Here is a 24,304-nt window from a genome sequence, read left to right as displayed (position 1 = left end):
CTCCGCTGAAGTAGGTCATAAGATCTTCATGTGAGAGGTGCCCTCCCTATACCCAAAGGAAAGGAGTATCCTTATGTCCAAGACAGGGACACGAAGAAGAATCCAAACAGACCTTGCTAAGCTTTCCCCAGTTTGCTACCCTCAGCTCATACTCTTGGGCTTATCATATCTTTCCATTCTTCATCAAACCTAGCATTAAAAAAAAAAAAAAATGTGTATTGAATGCAATTGGCTTTGGAGAAAACAGTTTTACTTCTCAGACTATTTCTTGCCATATTTCTCCTTTGTAGGGTTTACTGATCATCTGGTTGTTGAGAAGCATGTGACAGACCTCAGATTTTTTTTTTAACATGCTGGTTTTCAGAAAAATTAGCACAAGATACCATGGAGCGAGTTTTGACCAATATTGCACTGAGGAAGCTTCACATGAAAGTCTGTAAAATGTGGCAAGGGAAAAAAATCTAGTCACAGCCCATTTCCAAGAATTTCTTAATAATTCATCTTTATTTCACCATAATAATAAATCAGAGCTTTTAAAATGTGCCTTCCAAATACCAGTTTCTCAGAATTCATTCTGCAGTTATGCGAGAGTATGTGCCTTCACAAGATCAACGCCAGCATCTTCAGTATTTTAAGAGAAAAGATCAAGCCTCCTGAATGCATTTAAAAGCCAAGTAGAAAAGACTCCTGCAAAAACATTTAAGACATCTGTCATTCTGGACTTTAATACAAGTGACACAGTAAAATGTACTGAATCACAAATTAATCTGAATTCATGACCATGATAACTTTGACTCTCAAGCACTTTTACAAGCCAGCATTTCCATTAATGATTGACAACCTCTACAGTCTCCAACTTTCATGTCAAATAAGCCAGGATCCTACTCCTTTGAGGATGAAAAACAGAATGACTTGTGATAGATCTATTATTTGCCAAAGCGTGTTAAGTTAGCTTTCTTTGCTGCTTAATGACTTACTACCCAAACTTAGCTTAAAAACATCTACTAGATTTTCAGAGGATGATAAATCAAATAAACAAAAAGGTAATCAAATAAACAAAAAGATCAGCAGACTACTGATCTTATAAAGGGCTTGGAGGATACATGAATTTCAAAGTTTGGTTGATTTTCAGAGTTATAAGTGAGTTGACATCACTTGTTGAATCATGGTTACTTTGACAAGACTTCTGTTGATTAGCTGGCCCACTCAGAGGTGCCTATTTGAGTGAATTCACTCCTGACTGATTTTTCCATAGAAATAAGAGGCTCCTACTGAATGGTTGGGCTTACAAAAGTATGTTTAATGAGAAAGTTGTAGTTGATCTATTAAATGGATTCAAAATTGGTATGGTGGTTATCTGTTTCCATAGTTACAGAAAAATTGCTCTCTTTATAAGAGTATGTGAAGTAGGAAACCTCAAAAATAACTTCCAATGACCCCTGCCTCCTGTTATCATGCCCTTGTGTACTTCCCTCTCCTAGAATGTGGGCTGGATTTAGTAACTCACTTCTAACAAATAGAGTGTGGCAGAAGTCATACAATGTCAATTCTAAGATTAGGTTATAAAAAAGACTATGGCTTCTGCCTTATGGGTCTTCTTTCACTTGCTTCCACTTGGATGTCTCACCTTGGCGGGGACTGAGCTGCCATGTTGTGAGCAGCTCTGTTGAGAGGCCCATGTGACAAGAAACTGATAGCTTCTATTAACAGCCAGTGAGGACCTGAGGTTTGCCAAAAGACAAGTCAGTGAGCTTAGAAGTGGATTCTTCCCTAGCAGAGGTTTGAGATGACTGTCGTCTCAGCCCAACACCTAGACCTCAGGATCAAGTCAGAGGCACCCAGATAAGCTGTGCCCGGCTCCTGACCTACAGAAACTGTGGGAAAACAGAGGTTTGTTGTGTTAAGCTGCTAAACTTGGGGATGGTTTATTTTATAGCAGTAGAAGTCATACGGCATGAGAACTTTTTAAAATCTTTACTATTTAGTCATCATCGGTGAGTCAGCTCGGCAGTTCTTTTGAACTGGGCAAGTTCATTTTATCATCACTGGACTTTCTCATGCATCTGGGATAAGCTGGTGTATTTGATGGTGACTGAATCATCTTAGAGGGCTTCACTTCCATCTGATGGTTGGCAGGCCATTGTGTAGGCCTCTCTACTTCTTTTCCATGTTTTAGCAGGTTAGCTCTCAGGGTTCTAAACCCAGCAAGAAGGCAAGCCCTCGTATGCAAGTATTTTTCAAGTCTGTGTTTGCATTAGGTTTGCTAATATTCCTTTGGCCAAAGAAGTCACATGACTAACCCATATTCAAAGGGTGAGGACAGAGACTAGCCCTTTAAAGGGAAAATCTGCAATGTCACATTACAAGAATGTGGCTGCAGTGAAGTGAAGGATTTGTGGTCACTTTAATAAAAAAACATGACAAAAATAACAGCAAATGGCATTTCCTCTTTTTTCTTCTATTTTACAAAGAAAAGAGGTGAACATCCCAAGTATTACTAAGTATTTATAAGTAAGCTGGAAAGATTTCACAGTTAAAGTTAAAAAGAATTATAAAGAAAGTTAAAGAAATTATAGGGCTGCTCTAAAAAGGAAGATTAAATGAGCAAAACTATGTCATTTGGATAAGAAACAATAACTGGAGTTCCTATAAGTGTCTAAACATATAGTGTTCACAAAAATAAGAAAGCATATACATACATGATCCTGAAGTCACAAAAGTAAATCTCGACTAAACATCAAGAAACCCATCTTCCAAAGGGATTTGCTCCTGTTATTACAAAACAGCTCTCTTCCATTAATGAACTTTGGGAACTGCATTGCAATCACCCTCATTTTAGGAACACATGGCAAGTTTTCTGGATTCACATATAAGGTGATGTGTTGCCTCCACATTTGGAGCCTAAGACTATAGAAAGGATTCCAGTATATATCACCCTTTAGATATTTATTTGATCTATTGATGTCTTTAGGTTCTCCCCCCAGTTGATCATATAATTTAGCAATACTGGAATTGCACAAGAAGCTCTACCCAGGGATCCAGATGCATAGGCCCATTCTAAATTATAATGAGTCATATCTATTTTTCAAGTTGCTACTGAGGCTCTCACATTTTTAGAGGCTTATCTGTTTTCGTGTTCTAGGTTCTTGTCCAATCAGCAGGCAGCTCACACTAGTTCTTAACAAACCATATCAACCATATCTTATTTGTCCACGCCAGCTTCTATCCTAACACAATGGCATTTTCACATGTATTGTACTCATCATTGCAGAGAAAATTGATTCCAAACCCTTCAAAGTCCAACAACTGATCTTGAAATTCACTATAAGAGAAAAGAACAAAATATACAATCATGGATCCCTTGCTTCTACCTCATAAAGGCACTTCTCTACTTTCATGTTTGTTGTACTAAAAAGTTGTCCAAAATTAAGAATGTTATATGGTTTACAACAAGGCTGAATTGCTAATGTAGTTTTATATAAGTGGTTATTGTAATGCCAATTACAATATTGGGTGACCAATTCCTTTTCAGAAAAATAGCTAAGTTCAATCCTAGTTCTGGGGGGACAACAATCAGATTAAACAGCTTCTGAGAAAATATAGCATATTATAAACATTAATGATGATACTTTATAATTTTTAAGTTAGTATTTACTTTGTCTGTGGATATACAGAGTGTCTTAAAGGTAGAGAAGGAAGAGGTGCATGGAATATTACCTAGAAATTTTAGGGGTTTTTAAAAATTTTTTTTTCAACGTTTATTTATTTTTTGGACAGAGAGAGACAGAGCATGAATGGGGGAGGGGCAGAGAGAGAGGGAGACACAGAATCGGAAACAGGCTCCAGGCTCTGAGCCATCAGCCCAGAGCCCGACGCGGGGCTCAAACTCACGGACCGCGAGATCGTGACCTGGCTGAAGTCGGACGCTCAACCGACTGCGCCACCCAGGCGCCCCAAATTTTAGGGGTTTTTAAATGTTCTCTTTTTATATCTGTATTATAGTAGAATCACTCTTAAAGAATTGCCCATATTAGAAGATCAAGACTATAAAAAAGCAGGGACTCCTGGGTATCTGACTCTAGATCTCAGCTCAGGTCATGATCTCATGGTTCATGAGATAAAGCCCTGCATCAGGCTCTGTGCTGACAGTGGGAACCTGCTTGGGATTCTCTCTCTCCCTCTCTCTCTAACCCTCCCCCCACTCACATGTGCACATGCACTCTCACTCTCTATAAATACACATTTAAAAAATATTTGTTAAGAATATAAAAAAGCAGATTTACATAAAGTCTGCCATAGACTAAATGGAGTTGAATTGCATATCATAGTAGTTATATTTTCTACATAATATATATCTTAAGTAATTATGGTGTATTATATTTTCATGTGCTTTTTAATGCTAAAAGGGTTAAAGAAACTGGTAGAGGCTTATGTGATCAGAATTTTCTGGTAGTTTCTTGTTCATCAATTCAGCATATTTGAAGTACCTTATCAAAGCCTTTAAATACCTTATCAAAGCCATAAAGCTAATATTATTATAGCAAATTAGAACTACAAAGGATTTGCTCATTTTTTTCTTCACAATAGCTATGCAATGTTTTATCAAAAAGCCAATTTTATAGAAGAAAGCTCTGATTCTCAGAGGGTTATTGCCAACCATCACCCAGCCAGTGCCTGGAATAATTAGAACCACACTCCAGTCTTCTGGCTCCAAACATATTCTTTCCACTTTATCACATATCTGTATCACATCTTTACCCCCCCCCCCAATCTTCCATAAGCATTCTATTTCCCATATACAAATTCTATAAAAGCAGCACATGAGAAACACAATCTCTGTGAGAGATTCTGTCCCTCAGCAATTACAGAGCCCAGTGCACCTTCACAATTTAATTACTTGTTAATTAATTATACCAGTTGACATTTTGAGGGTAGGGGAAATCACAGATACTTATGAAATGCATCATATTAATTAAACCCACACCCAAACAATAGTCAGGAAATTCCCTTGGTATGAGAGAAAGAAAGTATGCATACTTCTTTGTCTTAAATTCGTTATAAATATGTGCATACCTCTGTGGTTTATAGTCTCTTGAATATTCTTAGTAAAATTTCATGTTGTAAAGACTCTTATAATAATATGAAGGTATCTTTGCATTTGTGTAGTGTCTTACAGTTTGTCAAGCACTTTCAAGTGCATTATTTAATCTTCCCACCAAGCTGTGAGGCAAGCAGATGGCAATTGTCCCCATTTTATAGACATAAAACTGAAATTCAGAGAGGTTAAGATTCCCTTGAGTTAGAAACTCATAGGTACAGGAGGCAGCTCACCTCAGAATATTAGAGCTTGAAGTGCCTTCCTTAGATATTATGTAGGGCAGTATTTCCCAGTATATGCCCTGTGCTACACTGATCTTGTGAGATGGTCTATAAAAAGTGGTTGAGTGCTCCAGTAAATTTAAGAAACACAGCATATTATATTCCCTACTTGAGAATCACAATATATGTTGGCATTAAAAGGGGCTCTGAAAAGTATTGCAGTATATTTTTTAAGGTTAATTTTGTTCAACTCGGTGTTTCGCAAATTGACTTAATTAAAGAACCCGGTTGGAAAATGTTCACCTAGGGTAACCCCGCATTACAGAAATGAAATAGCTGATATTCAAAAATATAAAATTCTTATTTATGATCACACTATTACTTACATTAGAGTTAGAGGGAAAACTCAAATCTCCAAATTCAGATTCAATGTTCTTCCTAATGTCCGACATAACTTTTCTATACTTGAACGCTTAGTTTTCTATTCCAGGAAAAATAATTTGAGTGGTTTTTATACTCAAAATTAGATACATGTTTTGAATAAAAAATATTGTAAAAAAAAAAGGAGAGAGAGACCACCCTTGGTTTTTAATTCACCTTTGTGCTATCAAAATAATCTTGTTAATGATACTAGCTATCATTCTTGTGTGCCAGGATTATGAATAATTTTTAAAACTTTTAACAGACTTGCAAGTTAAATATTTTTACAGATGAAGACACTAAGACTCAGGAAATAAAATAACTTGAGGGAGATTATTCACTTATTAAAAGTAGGAGCCATGATTTAAAGTCCAGTCTATTGGACTTCAAACTTCTTCAAAAATAACATCCTGAGGGTCCCATTCTTTTGGAAGAGATCCTTGCAGCCTGACCACTCTCTTTCTTATACAATGACAACTGCAATGAATATTACAGAGTAGGCAAATTACACAGGCAGAAGCAAAACAATAAAACCTAGACATAGATTAAGCAGACTGGGAACAAGCAGTGTCTGAGAAAGAGAAAAGTAGGTAGTTGTAATTGCAGTAGATATGCTGCATTCTCTTTTTAATGCCTCCAATTCTGCACTAAATATTTTTAAATGTAAGACCAAAATCCAGAAGCACCCACTGGCCACTAATGGGGATTGTCACAGGATTAGAATTTCAGATCTAATGGGGCCTTCAAGGTCTTGGACACTTAATCAGGACTTGAACTCCATCTACAACATCCCAGCAGCCTCCACTTGACCACCTCAGTGATTGGAGGACATTTTACCTCCTCTAGAGGGAGACCATTGTATTGGGCAACTCCAAATGAAGGAAGTTCTCTGACTGAATACCCATTTAGAGAAGTGTGCATTTCTGTCTTGTTTAAAGTACATCCCTAGAGTCTAGCAAGAGAGAATTCATCGCTAAGTATTTTTTTTTTTTTTTTGAATGACTGAATGGTATTGACATGAAATATTCCTTCTGGTAATGTTTGTCTTGTTATTCTAACTCTGTTCTCTATGCAAAAGGGAAATGATTCTCCCAGAAGGTATACAGCTGGGCAAGATTCCTAGGAAATAAAACAAAAATCTAGGTACCCCTTTAAAAAAAAAATTACATGTAATTCAAATGCCATAAATTCACCCTGTTAAAGTGTAAAATTCAATAGTTTTGAGTATATTCATAAAGCTGTGAAACCACCACCACTATCTAATTTCAGAACATATTTATCACTTCCCCCAAACCTCATACTTATTACCAGTTATTCTTCGTTCCCTCTTCCCCCTCAAACCCTGGCAACCACTTTCTGCCCTATGATTTTGCCTATTTTGGACATTCCATATAAATGGAATCATATAATATGTGGCCTTTTGTGTCTGACTTCTTTACTTAGCATATTTTTACAGCCCATCTACATTTTGGCATGTATCAAGAATTCATTCCATTTATTGTAAATCATCACATGGATATGCCACATTTTGTTTATCCATCCATTAGTTAATGTGCATTAAGTTTGTCTCTACTTTTTGGCTATTAGGAAAAATGCCAATATGAACATTCATATACAAGTTTTGTGTGGATATATGTTTTCAATTTTCTTGGGAAGATAACTAGGATTGGAACTGCAAAGATATATGGTAACTTGATGTTTAAGATATATGGTAACTTGACGTTTAAGACATAAGGTAACTCAATGTTTAACATTTCAAAGAACTGTCCAACTATTTAACAAAGCAGCTGAATCATTTTATGATTCCATCAGTAATGTATGAGGGTTCCAATTACTCCAAATCTTCATCAACACTTGTTGCTTTCCATTTTATTGTTTGGGTTTTTTTTTTTCCAAAAAATATTATAACCATTCTAATGTGTATAAAGTAGTACCTCATAGGATTTAGATATGCATTTCTCTAATGACTAATGATGTTGAACATCTTTTCATGTGCTTGTTGACAAACTGTATATCTTCTTTGGGGAAATGTCTATTCAAATCTTTTGCTTACTTTTTAAAATTGGGTTGTCTTTTGGGGTACCTGGGTAGCTCAGTCGGTTGAGCGTCCGACTTTGGCCCAGGTCATGATCTCGCAGTCCGTGGGTTCGAGCCCCGCATCGGGCTCTGTGCTGACAGCTCGGAGCCCGGAGCCCGGAGCCTGTTTCAGATTCTGTGTCTCCCTCTCTCTCTGACCCTCCCCTGTTCATGCTCTATCTCTCTCTGTCTCAAAAATAAATAAACATTAAAAAAATTTTTTAAATAAAATAAAATTGGGTTGTCTTTTTATTAAATTGAAAGAGTTCTTTATACATTTTAGATGTAAGTCCTATCAGATATATAATTTGCAATTCTATGACTAGTTTGTTTTTACTTTCTTAATGATATTCTTTGAAACACATATGTTTTTTAATTTTGATGAAATCCAGTTTATCAATTTTTCTCTCATTGCTCCTGCTTTGGATATCAGATGTAAGAAACCACGGCCTAATCAAAGGCATGAAAATTTACTTTTATGCTTTCTTCTAAAAGTTTTATAATTTTATGTCATTAAATTAGGTATGTGACTCATTTTGAGTTAATTTTTATATATAGTATGAGGTAGGGTTCCAACTTCATTCTTTTGCATGTGCCTATTCAATTCTCCCATAACCATTTGTTAAAATTACCACCCCTTCCCCACTGAATTGTCTTGATGTCCTTGTCAAAAATTAATTGACCATAAATGTAAGTATTTATGGAATCTCAATTCTATTCCACTGATCTATATGTCTAACCTTATACAAATACCACACTATCTTGATTATTGTGGCTTTGTAATAATTTTGAAATTGAGAGGTTTCAAAACTTTGTTTTTTTTTCAAAGTTGTTTTGACTATTCTTGGTCCCTTTCCATATGAATTTTACAACTTGTCAATTTCTACAGAACAGAACAAAAAGACGGCTGGAATTTGATAGAAGTTACATTGAATTCGGACGCTTGGGTGGTTCAGTTGGTTAAGTGTCTAACTTCGGCTCAGGTCATGATTTCCCAGTTTGTGGGTTCAAGCCCTATGTTGGGCTCTGTGCTGAAAGCTCAGAGCCTGGAGCCTGCTTCAAATTCTTTGTCTCCCTCTCTCTTTCTGCCCTCCCATGCTTTCTCTCTCTCTTTCTCTCTCTCAAAAATAAACAAACATTTAAAATTTTTAAAAAAAAGAAATTACATTGAATCTGTAGATCAGTTTGGAAAGTATTATTATCTTAACAATATTAAGCATTTTGATCCATAAAGATGGTATGTCTTTCCATTTATTTAGGTCTTCTTTAATTTATTTCAACACAATTTTGTAGTTTTCAGTATTTAAGTCTTGCACTTCTTTTGTTAAATTTTAAATATTTTATTCTTTTTGATACTATTGCAAATGGAACTGTTTTCTTAATTTTATTTTCAGATTGCTCATTGTCACTGTATAGAAATACAACTTATTTTTGTACATTGATCTTGTATTCTGCAATCTTACTTAACTTGTTTATTATCTTTAATAGTTTTCTTGTGGATTTATAAGCATTTTACATATACAAGAAAATATCATCTGTGAAAAGAAATAGTTTTATTTCTTCCTTTCTAATCTGGAACCCTTTATTTCTTTTTCTTGAATAATTGCCCTTGGTAGAATATTCAGCACAATGTTGAATAGAAGGAATGAAAGCAGACATCTTTGTTTCGTTCCTGATATTAGGGGGAAGGCTTTTAGTCTTTCACCTTTAAGTATGTTAGCTGTGGGTTTTTTGTACATGCCCTTTATCATGTTAAGAAAGTTCCTTTCTCATGACATTCAAGACTGCCAACCGACACATGAAAAGATGCTGATCATCAGGGAAATGCAAATCAAAACTACAGTGAGACATCACCTCACACTTCTCAGGATGGCTAAAATCATCAACACAAGAAAAAAACAGGTGCTGGTGAGGATGTGGTAAAAGGGGAACACTTTTGCACTGTTGGTAGGAATGCAAACTGTTGTAGCCACTCCGAAAAACAGTATGGAGTTTCCTCAAAAAGCTAAAAATGGAACTATCTTACAATCCAGCAATTACACTACTAGGTATTTACCCAAAGGATACAAAAACACTAATTCAAAGGGATACATATTTATAGAAGCATTATCTACAACAGCCAAATTATAAAAAAGGACCAAATGTCCATCAACTGAGGAATGGCCACACACACACACACACACACACACACACACACACACACACACACACAATGGAATATTACTCAGCCATAAAAAATGAAATCTTGCCATTTGTAACAACATGGATGGAGGTAAAGAGTATTATGCTAAGTGAAATAAGTCAGAGAAAGACAAATACCATATGATTTCACTCATATGTGGAATTTAAGAAACAAAACAAATAAGAAAAGGGGGGAAAAAGAGAGAAGCAAACCAAGAAAAAGACTCTTAATTACAAAGAACAAACTGATGATTACCAGAATGGAGGTGGGGAGGATGGATTTAATAGGTGATGGGGAATAAAGAGTGAACTTGTGATGAGCACTGGGTGCTGTACGGAAGTCCTGAATTATTATATTGTATACCTGAAACTAATATTACACTGTGTATTAACTAACTGGGATTTAAATAAAAACTTTAAAAAAAGAAACAAAGAAAGTTCCTTTCTAGTTCTAGTCTGTTGACTATATCATGAATGAGTACTGGATTGTGTTGAATGCTTTTGTTGAGCACTTGTTGAGATGCACTTGTTGAGATGATCATGTGTTTTCTGTCCTGTTTTCTATTAATTCGGTATATACATTGATCAATTTTCATACGTTGAACCACTCCTCCATTCCTGGGATCAATTTCACTTGGCCATGGTGTATAATCCATTTTATACATTGTTATGATTGATGTGCTAGTATTTTCAATATTTCAAAAGAAACATTGGTCTATTGTTTTCTTTTCTTAGGTTTTGGTACAAGAATAATAGAAGCATCATAGAATGAGTTGAGAAGTTTTCCCTCCTTGTCAAGTTTTTGGAAGAGTTCGTGGAAGTCTGCTGTTAACTGTCTTTAAACATTTGGTAGAATTCACTAGTGAAGTCAGTTGAGCCCAAGTGTTTCTTTGTAGGAAGGTTTTTGCTTATTAATTCAATCTTTTTAATTAATAAAGGTTTATTCAGATTTTCTATTTCTCTTGAATCAGTTTGTATCTAAGAATCTGTTGATTTCATCTGTTAACTAATTTATAGGCATGTAATTATTCCCTTATAATACGTTTTATTTCCATTGGCTGGAATGTTCCTGTTTTGATAGTGGGGAGGGACAGAGAGAGAGGGAGAATCCCAAGCAGGTTCTTTACTGTCAGCACAGAGCCCAACACAAGGCTTGAACTCACGAAACTGTGAGATCATGACCTGAGCTGAAATCAAGAGTCAGACGCTTAACCGACTGAGCCACCCAGGCACCCCTTGATACTGATTTATAGAGTCTTACTTCTTTTTATGTAGGTAAGTCTAGACAAAGATTTGCCCATTTGGTTCATCTTTTCAAAGAAGCAATTTTTGGTTTTGTTGATTTTGTTCCCTTTCTCTATTGTTCTTCTGTTTCATTTATTTTTGGTCTAAACTTTAGTTTTTCCTTCTGTTCATTGTGGGTTTAGTTTACTCTTCTCTTTTTAGTTTCTTAAATTTGCAGGTTAAGGTATTTTTTCTTCTTCTTTTTCTTTTATAATATGGCATCTATAGTTATACTTTCCCTCTTCTCACTGCTTTAGCTATACCCTATGAGTTTTAGCACATTGTTTTCATTTTCATTCATCTCAAAGTATGTTCTAAGTTTTCTTGTAATATCTTCTCTAACTCATTAGCTGTTTGGTAGTGTATTGTCTAATTTACACATTATTTGTGAATTTCCTAAAGTTATTTTTGTTATTAATTTCTAATTTCATTGCACTGTGGTCAGAAACCTTACTCAGTATGATTTTAACTTATTTGAATTCATTCAGACTTATTTCCCTTCAGTGAACATAATTTACTGAATATCATAATGTCTTACATTAAACTTCCCAGCAGTGTAGATATTTAATGTTTGTTGAACTAAATTAATAAAATGTTCCCAAATATCAGGTCTAACATAGTATCTTATATAAATATGGCAACCAAAAAATATTTTGAAAGATATGAAGATCTGTAGTATACACCCATGTTACCCAAACTTAATTCATAATTAGACTCTTCTGGGGAGTATTTTTAAACTCGTGACCATGCTAGTTAGACAATACGAATGGGGTCTACTCTGTGTGACTCCACCCTCAGACGTGCCAAATCAGAGCTCACCTCTACAATGCTACCAACAAATCAAGCAACTGCCCATTTTCAGTCAGAACACTACATATTCTGTTTCATAAATATTTTCCTTAAAAAATATCTGGAGTTATTTCTAAATTGCACCAAATGATTTGTTAATTACATAAAACCTATAGAATGTGATTCAAATTTGTCACTGATGCAGATTGGAAGTAGAATATTCTGGGCTAAAGCATAACATCATAACATTTAAAGAAATATTTATATAGACCTTAAGAAACTTTTAAACAAATACATAAAATTGTTTCTTCACAACTGAAATATAAATATGTCATCACTGCCTTTAGCATACTACTAAAGAAATAATGAAGGGAATACACTGAAGGAAAGTAAATTCTGTTTAGGAAATACTTGTTACATGAAGTAAATAGAGCCCAAATTCTCTAGGCAAAACCTAAGTCTCCCCATTGTCTCCCCCCCCCCAATACCTTTGAAATGCCCTCAAGCTCCCAACATTTTAAAGTTTGATTATTATCTCCTAGACCATCTCTTAAACAACATATTGTCAGGACATTTCTCCTGCTCCTCTATTTAGAAAACAAGGACCACTTTATTCAGATAACCTATTTTCCACCTTGAGAGAAAATACTGATTCTGCTTTCTTTCAGTTTTAACCTATATTTCAGAAAAGGCTTAAAAATATGTAAATAAAATAAAGGAAATGAAAACAGAATATAAAAGAAAACCATTTAGAGTCACTAGAAACAATTTTGTTTCCTTCACTCCTAGCTCTAAGATGTGGAATAAATATGAAATTATTCCAGAAAAAGAAATATGATGGTAGGCTTATCAATATTGTGGAAAAGCCATCCTCAAGATTTTTCTGTCCTTGACTCAGATTCATATATGAGACACTTTCATGGGCATAGACACTGGTGTAATTGCTTCTGAGTTGGGTCTGAACAGTATGTATAATTCTCCTCCATCACTTGCAGGCATCACTACTGATAATACCACGTTTATGTGTCCAACATCCAGTCGAGAATTGCTTCAAAAGAAAGGAAAGGCTGCTAGGATTTAGTGCAAGTCTAATATGTGTCAGGCTCTTCCACATGTTACTCTAATTAAATTTAAACTTCTAAAACTTACAATCACCATGAACCATAAAAAAGCTAAATTAGTTTTTATGCCACATTAAGCCCAGGATAAGGTAACATATTTATCCACAATAAGAAGAGTAGATGAGTGAATCACAAGCTTTACTTAACAGCTGAGTTCTGAGTTCCACCAAGGGACTCCTTTCTGGTACCACCCTTAAATCTTTGTTATGTTTTGTTGCTTTTGCTTTTTTATTTTGAAATACCTTAGGATTCACAGAAAATCTCACAGAACTATTACAAAGAACTCTTTGATATCCATCACCAAATTTTGCTATTTAGGTGTGACCATTTGTCTCAATTGTTTTATCACTCTCTCTCTCTCTTTGCCCCTAAATATTCAGAGTATATTATCTAAGAACACGAGGAAATTTAACATAATGCCGTACTATTTTCTAATCTTCAGTCCTTACTCATGTTTCTCTGATTGTCCCAATCATTTCCTCTGTAGCATTTTTTTCTTTGTCCAGGATCTACTTCAGGACCCACTCTGCACTTAATTTTCATACCTCCTTCGTCTCTTTTCATTTGGAATGAATTCTTAGCCTATCTTTGACTTTCATGACATTCACATTTAGTTGGTTTTATTTTTTGAAGAGACAAAGAAGATGAAAATGTTTAGTTCTCCTCAATAACTTTTCAACATTGATGATCCAATTTCTTTATTAAGTGCTTTATATTCCTAAGACCTCTTATCTACAGAAAACAATACCAAGAAAAACAAATGCTTAAAAACTGGTTCCATTTATCAATTTTTTTAAAAATCAGTGGTTTTAAGAATCAGATTTACAAAATGTTCTGACTAAATTCATTGGTATTTTCTTTGTTGCCTGGAGACTAAACACATTGATCTGGTTTTCCCTGTTTTATAACGCAGAAGAGAGATGTAAAAATAAAAATATTACATGAATTCAAAGTATCCACACTCAAGGTCATTTGTTAGTTAGTACTGATTGGAAAGACAATTCATAGGACTAAGAACAAGAAAGGGGTACCTGGGTGGCTCAGTCGGTCAAGCACCTGACTTTGGCTCAGGTTATGATCTCACTGCTCATGAGTTTGAGCCCCGCATCAGGCTCTGTGCTGAAAGCTCAGAGCCTGGAGCCTGCTTCCAGTTCTGTCTCTCTCTCTCTCTCTCTCTCTCTCTGCCCTTCTCCCACTCATGCTCTGTCTCTTTCTCTCAAAAATAAATAAACGTTTAAAAAAATTCTTTTTTAGAAGAACAAGAAAAAGAACAATCCTGCCTTATAAAATATTTTAAAGAAGCCAAAAGAAGGTCAAAACATTGAGCTAGCTTCATCGTCTAATAGTAGGAGCTCAATATAAGTATTTATTGGATAAATGAAAGAATAATGAAAACTTCTCAGAGAGAGTGACAAGGCTAAGTGCTTTTATTTATTTAAAAAAAAATTTTTTAACGTTTATTTATTTTTGAGACAGAGAGAGACAGAGCATGAACAGGGGAAGGGCAGAGAGAGAGGAGACACAGAATCGGAAGCAGGCTCCAGGCTCTGAGCCATCAGCCCAGAGCCTGACATGGGGCTCGAACTCACAGACCGCGAGATCGTGACCTGAGCTGAAGTCGGATGCTCAACCGACTGAGCCACCCAGGCGCCCCAAGGCTAAGTGCTTTTAAATAAGATAAACAGAAATCTTGTACCTGTAGCAGAACAGTCAGTGTTCTTGTTCTGAAAGTCATGTGCAGCTTTGGGGAACAATTTCCATACACACTGGTGACTTCCTCCTCAAGATCCTGTGTCTCACTGGGTAAGAGTCTTCTGTGCCTGCATGCTGGGCAGTCAGAAAAGCAGGGAAGGCAACACCCCTAGGAGCAAGCCCAAGACAATGGGGGAGCTAGTGGATAAATATGCCAGCTCCCTTGCTTTTAATGGGATAATTGCAAGCTGCCTTCTACAGTCTCTCAGGGTCATCAGTGGGATCAGCCTCAATCACCTCGTGATTGATAACCTGCTCATTATCTGTACTTTTTACTGGCTTTCTTCCTGTCCCTCTCTCACTCCCTCATTCACTTGTCAAGCTGGGAATCATCCTTCAAATAAACCAGTGCCACCAAATCCTTGTCTCAAAGTCTGCTTGAGAATCCAAATTAAATCAATTGGTGCCAAAAGTGGTCTGAGGCAGCAGGGGATAAGATGAGGTTTAAGAACTGAAACACGTGTCTACCTAGCTGGTCAAGAATATCCCATTCGTGTATATATTAGGGTTCTCCAGAGAAATAGAACCAATAGGTTATATACAAGAGGAGATGTATTTTGGAAATTGGCTCTCACATTTATGGAGGCTGGAAGTCCCCCAATCTACCCTCTGCAAGCTGGAGAGCCAGGAAAGCCAGTGTTATAATTTGTACCAGTCAGAGGGCTTGACAACCAGGGGAGTAGATGGTATAACTCTCTGTCCAAGACTGAAGGCCTAGAAGGTAGCAGAAGGCCCAGTATTAGTCCCAGAATCCACTGGCCAGAAAACCAGGAGTTCTAAATGTTGAAAGGCAGGAGAAGACAGATATCCTAGCTCAAGAAAAGGGAGAGAGAATTCACCCCTCCTCCACCTTTCTGTTCTATTCCAGCTCTCAGTGGATTGGATGATGCCCACCCACACTGGTGAGGGCAGATCTTTACTCATTCAATTACTAGTCTCTTCCAGAAACCTTCACAGACACTCTCCAAAGCAATGTTTTACCAGCTATCTGGGTGTCCCTTAGCCCAGTCATGTTGATTACTAACTAACCATCACAACAGGGTATGTGAGGCTCATACAAACCTTGGCACAAGATGATGGCTCAGTAGCTAAAAATTTTACTGATGGCGACTTGGGGATAAAGCCTTCACCAGTTCAATGATTTACACATTTGAATCATTTAAAAAGTATGTAGAAAGCAATGCATATAAGACAATGGGACTGGCTGGTTACACCAGGGTCCATTGATCCCCTACAGAAGAATAAGGGTAATTATATATACATAATTGTCCTGCAGTAGGAAAGCAAACACAGCCTAGGATAAAACTCGGGATCTGAGAGTTAATGTTGCAGAGCTTCAAAAAAGATTGTTCAGTCAAGACAGGTCTGTTATACCAAGATTAGGGCCCTGGTTGAGAAAATCTTGGACCCAAAACACAGGATAAGACATTTGGCTGAATATCCCTGAAGATACAAAAAAGAGCTACAATGGCTCTTTAAAGTCTCCTTAACCCTCAAAGTCTACAATGGTGGCCTGCCTTTCCCTGTTAAAAGCTGGAAGCATTTCCAAGCAGGAAGATACTATAGGATTCTCTTCCACACAAGGGAACAGATTCCCCCATCAGAAGCTACCTCTACTTTTTTCTGTGGCTTTGGCCAATAAACAGGGTTAAATCCCAACATAACCCATCTGGGGACATGATGGGCTTGATAAAGAAGAAGACAGCTTACCCACCCCAAAGCTGCAAGAATTAGCTAGCATGCACCAGCAGGAGCCAGGGGAGTAACCACCAGATTAGTTTCTAATGGTCTTAATCTAGGAGGTCAGAAATATAAACTGACTTGACTTAATGGCGCTGTCTTGGGATATAAGATTTACCTCCCTGTCAAGGACACTAGGAGAGAGAGAAGACTCACTACCAGGATGACTCCAAGAATTCAGGAGAAAGCAATGAGGTCGAATCCTTGCAAGATAATTCTTGTCTTCAAAATTCAAACCTCACCTCTCCTCAACTATCCTACACCAATAGTTAGTGTCAAGTTTATTATGACCTAAGTGAGAATGTACAGCCCCTGCTGTGGGAGGAAATGGGCCTGGATGACATGTATCAAATAAAGAAGATAACATACATTGGAAGAGACCTTGAGGGTGTTGGACTGAGGGACTGGAGTATAGGTGGGACAGGGGAGAACTGACTGATTGTAGGGGCCCTCTCCCATGACTCAGGATCTAAATCTTGGCAAGGACACCCAGTGCCAGTCCTCATTACACTGCTTGAATTTCTTACCAGTAAAATGAGGCAAAGATGCCAGAACTTCCTTGGCAGAGCTTGAGAAAGCTGCCAGAAGAGTAAGAGAGTGGACATGTTAGAATGGATTTATGTTAGAAGACCGGAGAACTTACTAGCTTCAAATATTTCCTGAGAGGGCTTAGAGGGCACTTCCTTCACCAAAATAATGTATAGACTGTACCAGGGAAGAAAGCATCACCATTACTGAGAGGCTCAGAACTTCTGTAGACCAGGGCTACAGCTGCTGTACTGGGTTCCCCCATAGCAACAGGATGAGAAGATTCTGGAATATCAGAGTTCTAGTGGAAGAACACAACCATCAGGGCCAAGGAAGACACAATTTCCATAATGGCAAGCAACACCAGAATGTCAACTTAGGCCTTGATGTACAGAGTTCTATGGTGATGACTTAAAAAAGCATGAAGTGAGACAGATGGGCAGCCATTGATAGTATTGCTTGGCTTATGTAATCAAAAGAGATCAAAACTGGGTGAGAAGAAAGCTTATGCAACCTTCAGTAATGGAAAATCATGAACCCTCATCCAGTTTTCAGACCTGAGTCAGTGCTCAGGTCCAGAGCGCTTTGTCCCTTTGATGAACAACTCTGCAATGCCATCATTTAAGTATATACAGTAATTATACCCCAATACTTCCCCAAAGAGCCCTCTGGAGGATAACACCCAGATCTTTCAATAGCTATTATCTATAGAAACTGAGCTGATACTAATAAGGGGCAAAATGCCATCATGGTCTTCCTGTTAGAGAGAGGCATATGGAGGTCAGTTGACAAGGGCCCAAGTACCTGACAGTAGATCCAGTGACCCCACGCACTCATCTTGTCCCCGGTCCCTGAAGGTGTAATGAAAATGGATATCATGCTGATTCCCTATACATTATGTTAGACATGGTGAGCAGGAAACGGCAAATTCTCTTTTTTATGCTTGGGAAAGATACCTTTATGTCAAAGGTTGTAGAGGGTTATAAATCCCTCACACACTGAGGGGCCTTTTAAATCAGTAAGAGGGGTCCCATTATCTGGAGGCATGTTTGGAAAACCTCTTCTAAGCTAAAAGATAAGTTATTACACCTTATACTTCCTACCACTATGAAAGAGACGTAGCCCTTCGTAGGGCTCTTTGGATTTTGGAGACAGCATCAGTCATATTGGGAAATATAGCTCCAACACTTTTATTAGAGAAGATTCTAGTTTTGAGTGGTGTCCAGAGCAATAAAGAGCTCTGCAAAACACTCAGTCTGGAATATAAACTCTCTTGCCACCCAGGCCACATGACCCAGCAGATCCTATGAGACAGAAGAAAGATAAGGATGCTGTGTGAAGCCTCTGCCAGACCCCAGTGGGAACTTCTCAGCACAGACCCTCTCAGAATTCTGGAGCAAGTCCATGCTGTCTGCAGCAGATAAATGCTCTCCATTCAAAAGGCAGCTTTAGGCATCCTACTGGGTAGACTGATTACCTGGCCACGGGACATCAGATGACTCTAAACCAGAGCTTTCCAATCATGACCTGGGCATTATCAGATTGATAAAGTCATAAATTTAGATATGCACAAAATAAATCAATTGTTGGATGAGACAGGTATATTTGGGATCAGGCGTAAGCAGCAGGTCCACAGGGCAGAAGTATGAAACGTTAACAGTTGGCCTTGACCTACATGCTGCATCAATGCTTCTCTCTCAGCTCACACCTATGGCATTGTTGGAGATAGGGGATAAGAAGAGGTTATAACCAGATAAGGGGAAGAGGAAAATACTCAGGCATGGTTCACAGGCAGGTCAGCTCAATACGCATGATGGTATGAGCAGAAAAGAGACTGATGCTGCATTAGTCACATTCAAGTGTAGCCTTGAAAGATAGGCATGACGGGAAATCTTCCCAGCATGCAGAGCTTTTAATTTGGTCACTGACATTGTGTAAAGGGGTAAATGGCCTGAGAGAAGGATAAACTCATGGGCAGTTGCAAATGACTTGGTTGATTGGTTAGGGATCTGGAAAAAGCAAGAACACTGAAGACCAGAAAGTCTGGGTAAGAAGCATGTGGATAGACTATTAGCAGCAGTCATAAAGTGTGCATATTTCTCTTTTCTTTTTCGTGTTGGTGTCTACCAAGTGCCCATCTGCCTCAGAGGAGGTAAAGAACAATCTGTTGGACAGATGACTCACACAGTGGGTATCAGCCAGCTTCTTCATTGGCCTCCCCAGTGCTTGCAGAATGAATGGGTCCATGAACAGAGTAGCTCTGGTGGCAGAGATAGCGGCTAATGTATAGGATCAACCACACAGACCTCCTCTCACCATGCTGATCTTCCTCCTGTCAGCAGCAAAAACTGACAAGGGACCCCCATGAAGAAGACCAACAAGCCACATGGCAGCAAGTTGATTACATCAAATCCTTCCATCCTGGAGAGGGCAGCAATTCTTCCTATATGAGAGTGATAATTTATTCTAGGAATAGGCTTGCCTTCCCAGGACACAGTACCTCTGCCAGTACCATTATCTGAAGGCACAAAGAATGTCTGAGGTACCAACAAAGGAGCCAATATACTAACTCCTCACATCAAAGAACCCAATTTATGGTTAACAAGGTACATGTTAACAATTTAAGGTTAATAAGTGAGCATGTGTCCACTGACTCTATAAGACAGCACTTCACCTGGAAGCTGCTGGCCTAATGTAAAATAGACATGGCATCTGGCTTGAAGATAACACCTTTCTGGATTGGTGGTATTCATGTTTGATAATGATATATCTATGTTGAGCCAAATGCCATCATATTGTGCTGTCCTCCATAGCTAGAAGATAGGTCTGGAAACCAAGGGCAATTTTTTTTCTTAACCATCAATTCCAGGGACCTACCTGGGAAATACACTTCTGGTCCCTAAAACACTACCCTCTGATGAATTAGAGGTCCTGCTTCCTTGAAAAGGTGGGAATGAGATGCCTTAACCAAAGCACATAGTAAAGTTTCCATCAAACCTAAAATTACATTTACCATTTGTTTAATTTGGGTTCCTCATACTGATAGACCAGTAGTGAGAAAAAAAAGAAGTTAATATACTAAAAAGAATAACTGACTCCAATCATCATGAGTGACTAAGATTGCTGCTACAAAAAAAAAAAAAAAAAAGAGGAGTGCAGGAGGAATATTCACTGGGGCATCTCTTAGTGCTTCCCTGCATGATGATACCTATAGCAACGATGGCCTGATAAGGACACTGTAACCAAAGACCCTCAGGGATGAAGATCTGGGATCATTCCATTGGGCAAGTTCCCTAGGTCAGCAGAATTCTGACCAAAGATGAAGAAATCTCAAATGGTGATAGAGGAGGGTGATAATGATTATCAGTTACATTCTTGGGGGAAAACTGCAGCTTATAAAATCAAATGAATTTAATGTGGAACGCAAGAAGATCTAGAAGATGTTGTGGGTGCTCCAGCCACACCCCCCTCAGCCCACCTCAAAGTTAGATGCCACTTCACTGGAACAAGCCCTGTACAGGCCAATGGCTTCCTATCTCAAACATCTGGATCTCCTGGGGCAGGAGCATCAGGAGGAGACTCTGCCCATGCACAGGGCAGGCTGAAAGTGCCAGGGAGTTAATGTTCCCAGCAGCAATCATCATCTGATCAGGAGTGGGAGTTTCTGGATAGATACCCCAGCTCCCTTGGCCTTTGGTGAGACAACTGTAAGGTATGTTCTATACATTGAGCTGACGCCCTGGCTGTCCATGGTGGGAGCTCACTTGTTAATATACTTGCTACCTTTTCTTCTCTTCCCTGTCTCACTGCCTCACTACACTTCCTGGTATCACCTCTGAAACCACTTGTACCCAAGTGCTTGCCTCAGGGGCTACTTTTGGTAGAAGCCAAACTAAGATGGTACCTGAGTTAAAACAAAGGAACAGAATTTGTAGAGTTGGTAATTGGGATCAGAAATAACAAGTACACTCTAGGTTAAAGTTTTACTAAAACTATACCCAGATTTTAAATGAATTTATTTATAAAACATAAAATTAGAAGAAAAAGAGCTATCCTGGAGCTTCTATTTGGGAGACAATAAATTAAAAAAAAAAACAAAAACCAAAAACCAAAAAGACAGGATCTTCCCACAGTGAAATCCTTGAAATATTAGATAAAATATTACCAATGTTCTTTTAAACGCATAAATTCACAAGAAAACTAGAGAAAGACACAGGAACTGAAAACAAAATGAAATCTGAAGAACTGAATAATAAGGAGGTAAAACTGGCCCTGGGTTGATAAAACCCAAGAGACTGAGAGCAGAAACAAATGCAAAACTTCTCTGAAGGGAGCCATTCGCAATCCTGGCCATACAAGCCCCACAGATACAGCCTTGTCAAAAATGAGCTCACAAGCCAACATTTAGAAACCTGAAGCATAAAAAGCCATCTTGAAGCAGGAGGCAGACCTCAGGAAAGCTGAGGTAATTGTTAGATAAAGACTATAAAATATCTATGTTAAAAAGAAACAGGAGATGAATCAAAATAAAAGCAATGTACGAGATACCATAATAATATTAGACTTTTAAAATAGAACTTATAGAAATAAACAGTGTAGGAACAGATAAAATATTCAGAGACTGGATTAAACAATAGACTAGCTATAGCTGACAAGAATATTCACGACCTAGAATATAAATCTAAAGATATTAAAAAAGAAGTCACCAGAGAGAAATTAAAAGTTGGAAAATAGAAGAGAGGAGTTAGAGATATAAAAGTGATCATGAGAAGATACAAAGTATGTCCAGGAAAGGTTCCAAGAAGAGAAGGCAGGGAGATTTGAGAAGAGAAAATATTGTGAAATGTTTCCATAAATGATAAAGACAAAAGTCATCAGATTCAGAAGACATCATGAATACAAAATAAAACAAATCCAGGGGCGCCTGGGTGGCTCAGTCAGTTAAGCGTCTGATTTCGGCTCAGGTCATGATCTCACAGCTCATGAGTTTGAGCCCCGTGTTAGGCTCTGCACTGACAGCTCAGAGCCTGGAGCCTGCTTCAGATTCTGTGTCAAGCATTAATGAGAATGTGGAACACTAAGAGCTTCCACACACTGCTTGTGGAAGTGTAAATTAATACCACCAATTTCCAAACCCCTTTGGGAAACCACTTGGTAATATCTACTGTTGCTGTACATACTCCAATCTTACGATCCAGCAATTCCCCTTAAACGTGTACGTATGTTTCCAAAAGGTACATACAAGAAGGTCCACAGAATCAATCATTGTAATCATACCAAACTGGAAATAGCCCAAGAGTCCATAAACAATAGGATGCATACATAGACTGTGGTATATCCATATCATGGAGTACTATCCAGCAATCAGAACAAAGGAGATAAGTCTCACAAACATAATGTTGACTGAAAAGAGTTGGGCACAAATAACTACCTGCTGGACAATTCCATTAATATAAAATTCAAAAGTAGGCAGAAGTTAGTCTGCACTTTTATAAGTTACATTAGTTGTTGTGCTTTGGATAAGAGGGTAGTAGGAGCTGTAAGGAAGCACGAAGTGGGCTTTGGAGGTTTTGGTTATATTCAGATTATTTACCCTGGTGCTAAAAGGTAAGTGAAAATTCACTGAGGTGTATACTTATAAATTATGCACTCTTCTGCATGTATATTCAATAAAAATGTACTTTCAATTGCCTTAATAAACACCAGCAACAAGAAGTTAGGAAATGTAATTTTTGAAAAGATACCATTTATAAGCATAAATTTCCTAGGAGTGTATCTATACCAAAAGTCAAGACCTTTATGGAAAAAATAATGAATTTTTACTGAGAAACCTCAAAGTGACAAGAAAAACTGGAGGGAAAAGAGTTTCATGAATAAGAAGGCTAGGGGCGCCTGGGTGGCGCAGTCGGTTGAGCGTCCGACTTCAGCCAGGTCACGATCTCACGGTCCGTGAGTTCGAGCCCCGCGTCGGGCTCTGGGCTGATGGCTCAGAGCCTGGAGCCTGTTTCCGATTCTGTGTCTCCCTCTCTCTCTGCCCCTCCCCTGTTCATGCTCTGTCTCTCTCTGTCCCAAAAATAAATAAATGTTGAAAAAAAAATTAAAAAAAAAAATAAGAAGGCTAAATGTCATAAACATGTTGCTTTCTTCCAATGTTATATACAGTTAATGCATAATTCTAATCAAAATCCCAAATTTCTTGGGGGGGGTGGGAGAGGACTTGAAAAGCTGATTTTAAAATTTAGGTGGAGGGTCAAAGAGCCAAAAATGGCCAAGTCAATTTCGAAGATCAAAGTGGGAGGTTTTTTTTCATGCCAGACATTAAACCTTATATGAAGTTATAGTAATCAAGAGATTGTGGCATCAGCAGAGGGTGACAAATAGACCAACAGACCCATACCTAGGAAAAGGCCCTGGTGCTGCATTTTGAAGATCAATCACGAGTCTGTTCTAAATTAAAGATTCAAGGGATATATATAGCAAACGTTACAATTCCTTGCCCTAATAAAATTCTTCCATTAGCTAACCAACTACCTCAGTAATTTCAAACAAGAGGACTTCTACCATTACCTGTTGTCTGACATATAAACGTCAACTGAAAACAGTATTTCTGAATCCATTTATTGACTACCTCGTGTGAGCCAGGATCTGTAGAAAACACAGGGGACAAAAAGAAACTTTGGATATGGTCCTTAAGTTCAGGGAGCCCATGTGACAGTGTAACACCTTAAATCCCTATGTTTAACTAAAGACATTCTCGTTCTTCTCATACAGACTCGTGGCTTCAGGAAAACAAAGCACAGTAATTGAAAGGGCAAGGAGACCCATTTCTTAAATTGCTCTCTCCATTCTACTTCTCATTTGCAAGGAAAAGCACTGCACCCCTTTAGGGAGGATGCTTCCAAACCCCTTAGGCTTCCTGTCTTCTCCCTCAGATACCTTTAGCCACAGATGGCTCCAAACCTCTGCTGCCCATCCTTCCCATAACATCCTCTCTGGATGACTGCCCTGAATGCTGATGATTTTTCCAACTGTTAACGGATCATCCTGCAGTTTCAGCCACCTTCCTCCTTCGAAGTGCCAGATCTCTTGTGAAC

The 24,304-nt window shown here is 38.0% G+C and overlaps 1 long non-coding RNA gene across 3 annotated transcripts; it reads right to left on the bottom strand.

The window, feature by feature from the left end:
* Positions 1-485: 485 nt before the first annotated feature.
* On the bottom strand, positions 486-21,269 carry LOC123386584. 3 transcript variants are annotated; one of them, XR_006600679.1, is made up of 3 exons: positions 14,887-21,269; positions 3,110-3,322; positions 486-687 (listed from the first exon to the last, which is right to left on the bottom strand). It is a non-coding gene; the product is annotated as an uncharacterized LOC123386584 (long non-coding RNA). The 3 variants fall into 3 exon arrangements; XR_006600680.1 differs by having other exon boundaries at positions 486-3,322; positions 14,887-15,051; positions 17,326-21,269; XR_006600678.1 differs by having other exon boundaries at positions 486-3,322.
* Between the last annotated feature and the right edge of the window lie 3,035 nt (positions 21,270-24,304).

The sequence above is a fragment of the Felis catus genome, chromosome B4, assembly GCF_018350175.1.
Source record: "Felis catus isolate Fca126 chromosome B4, F.catus_Fca126_mat1.0, whole genome shotgun sequence".
Classification (NCBI taxonomy): Eukaryota; Metazoa; Chordata; class Mammalia; order Carnivora; family Felidae; genus Felis; species Felis catus.
This window is presented reverse-complemented; position numbering and strand designations above follow the sequence as displayed.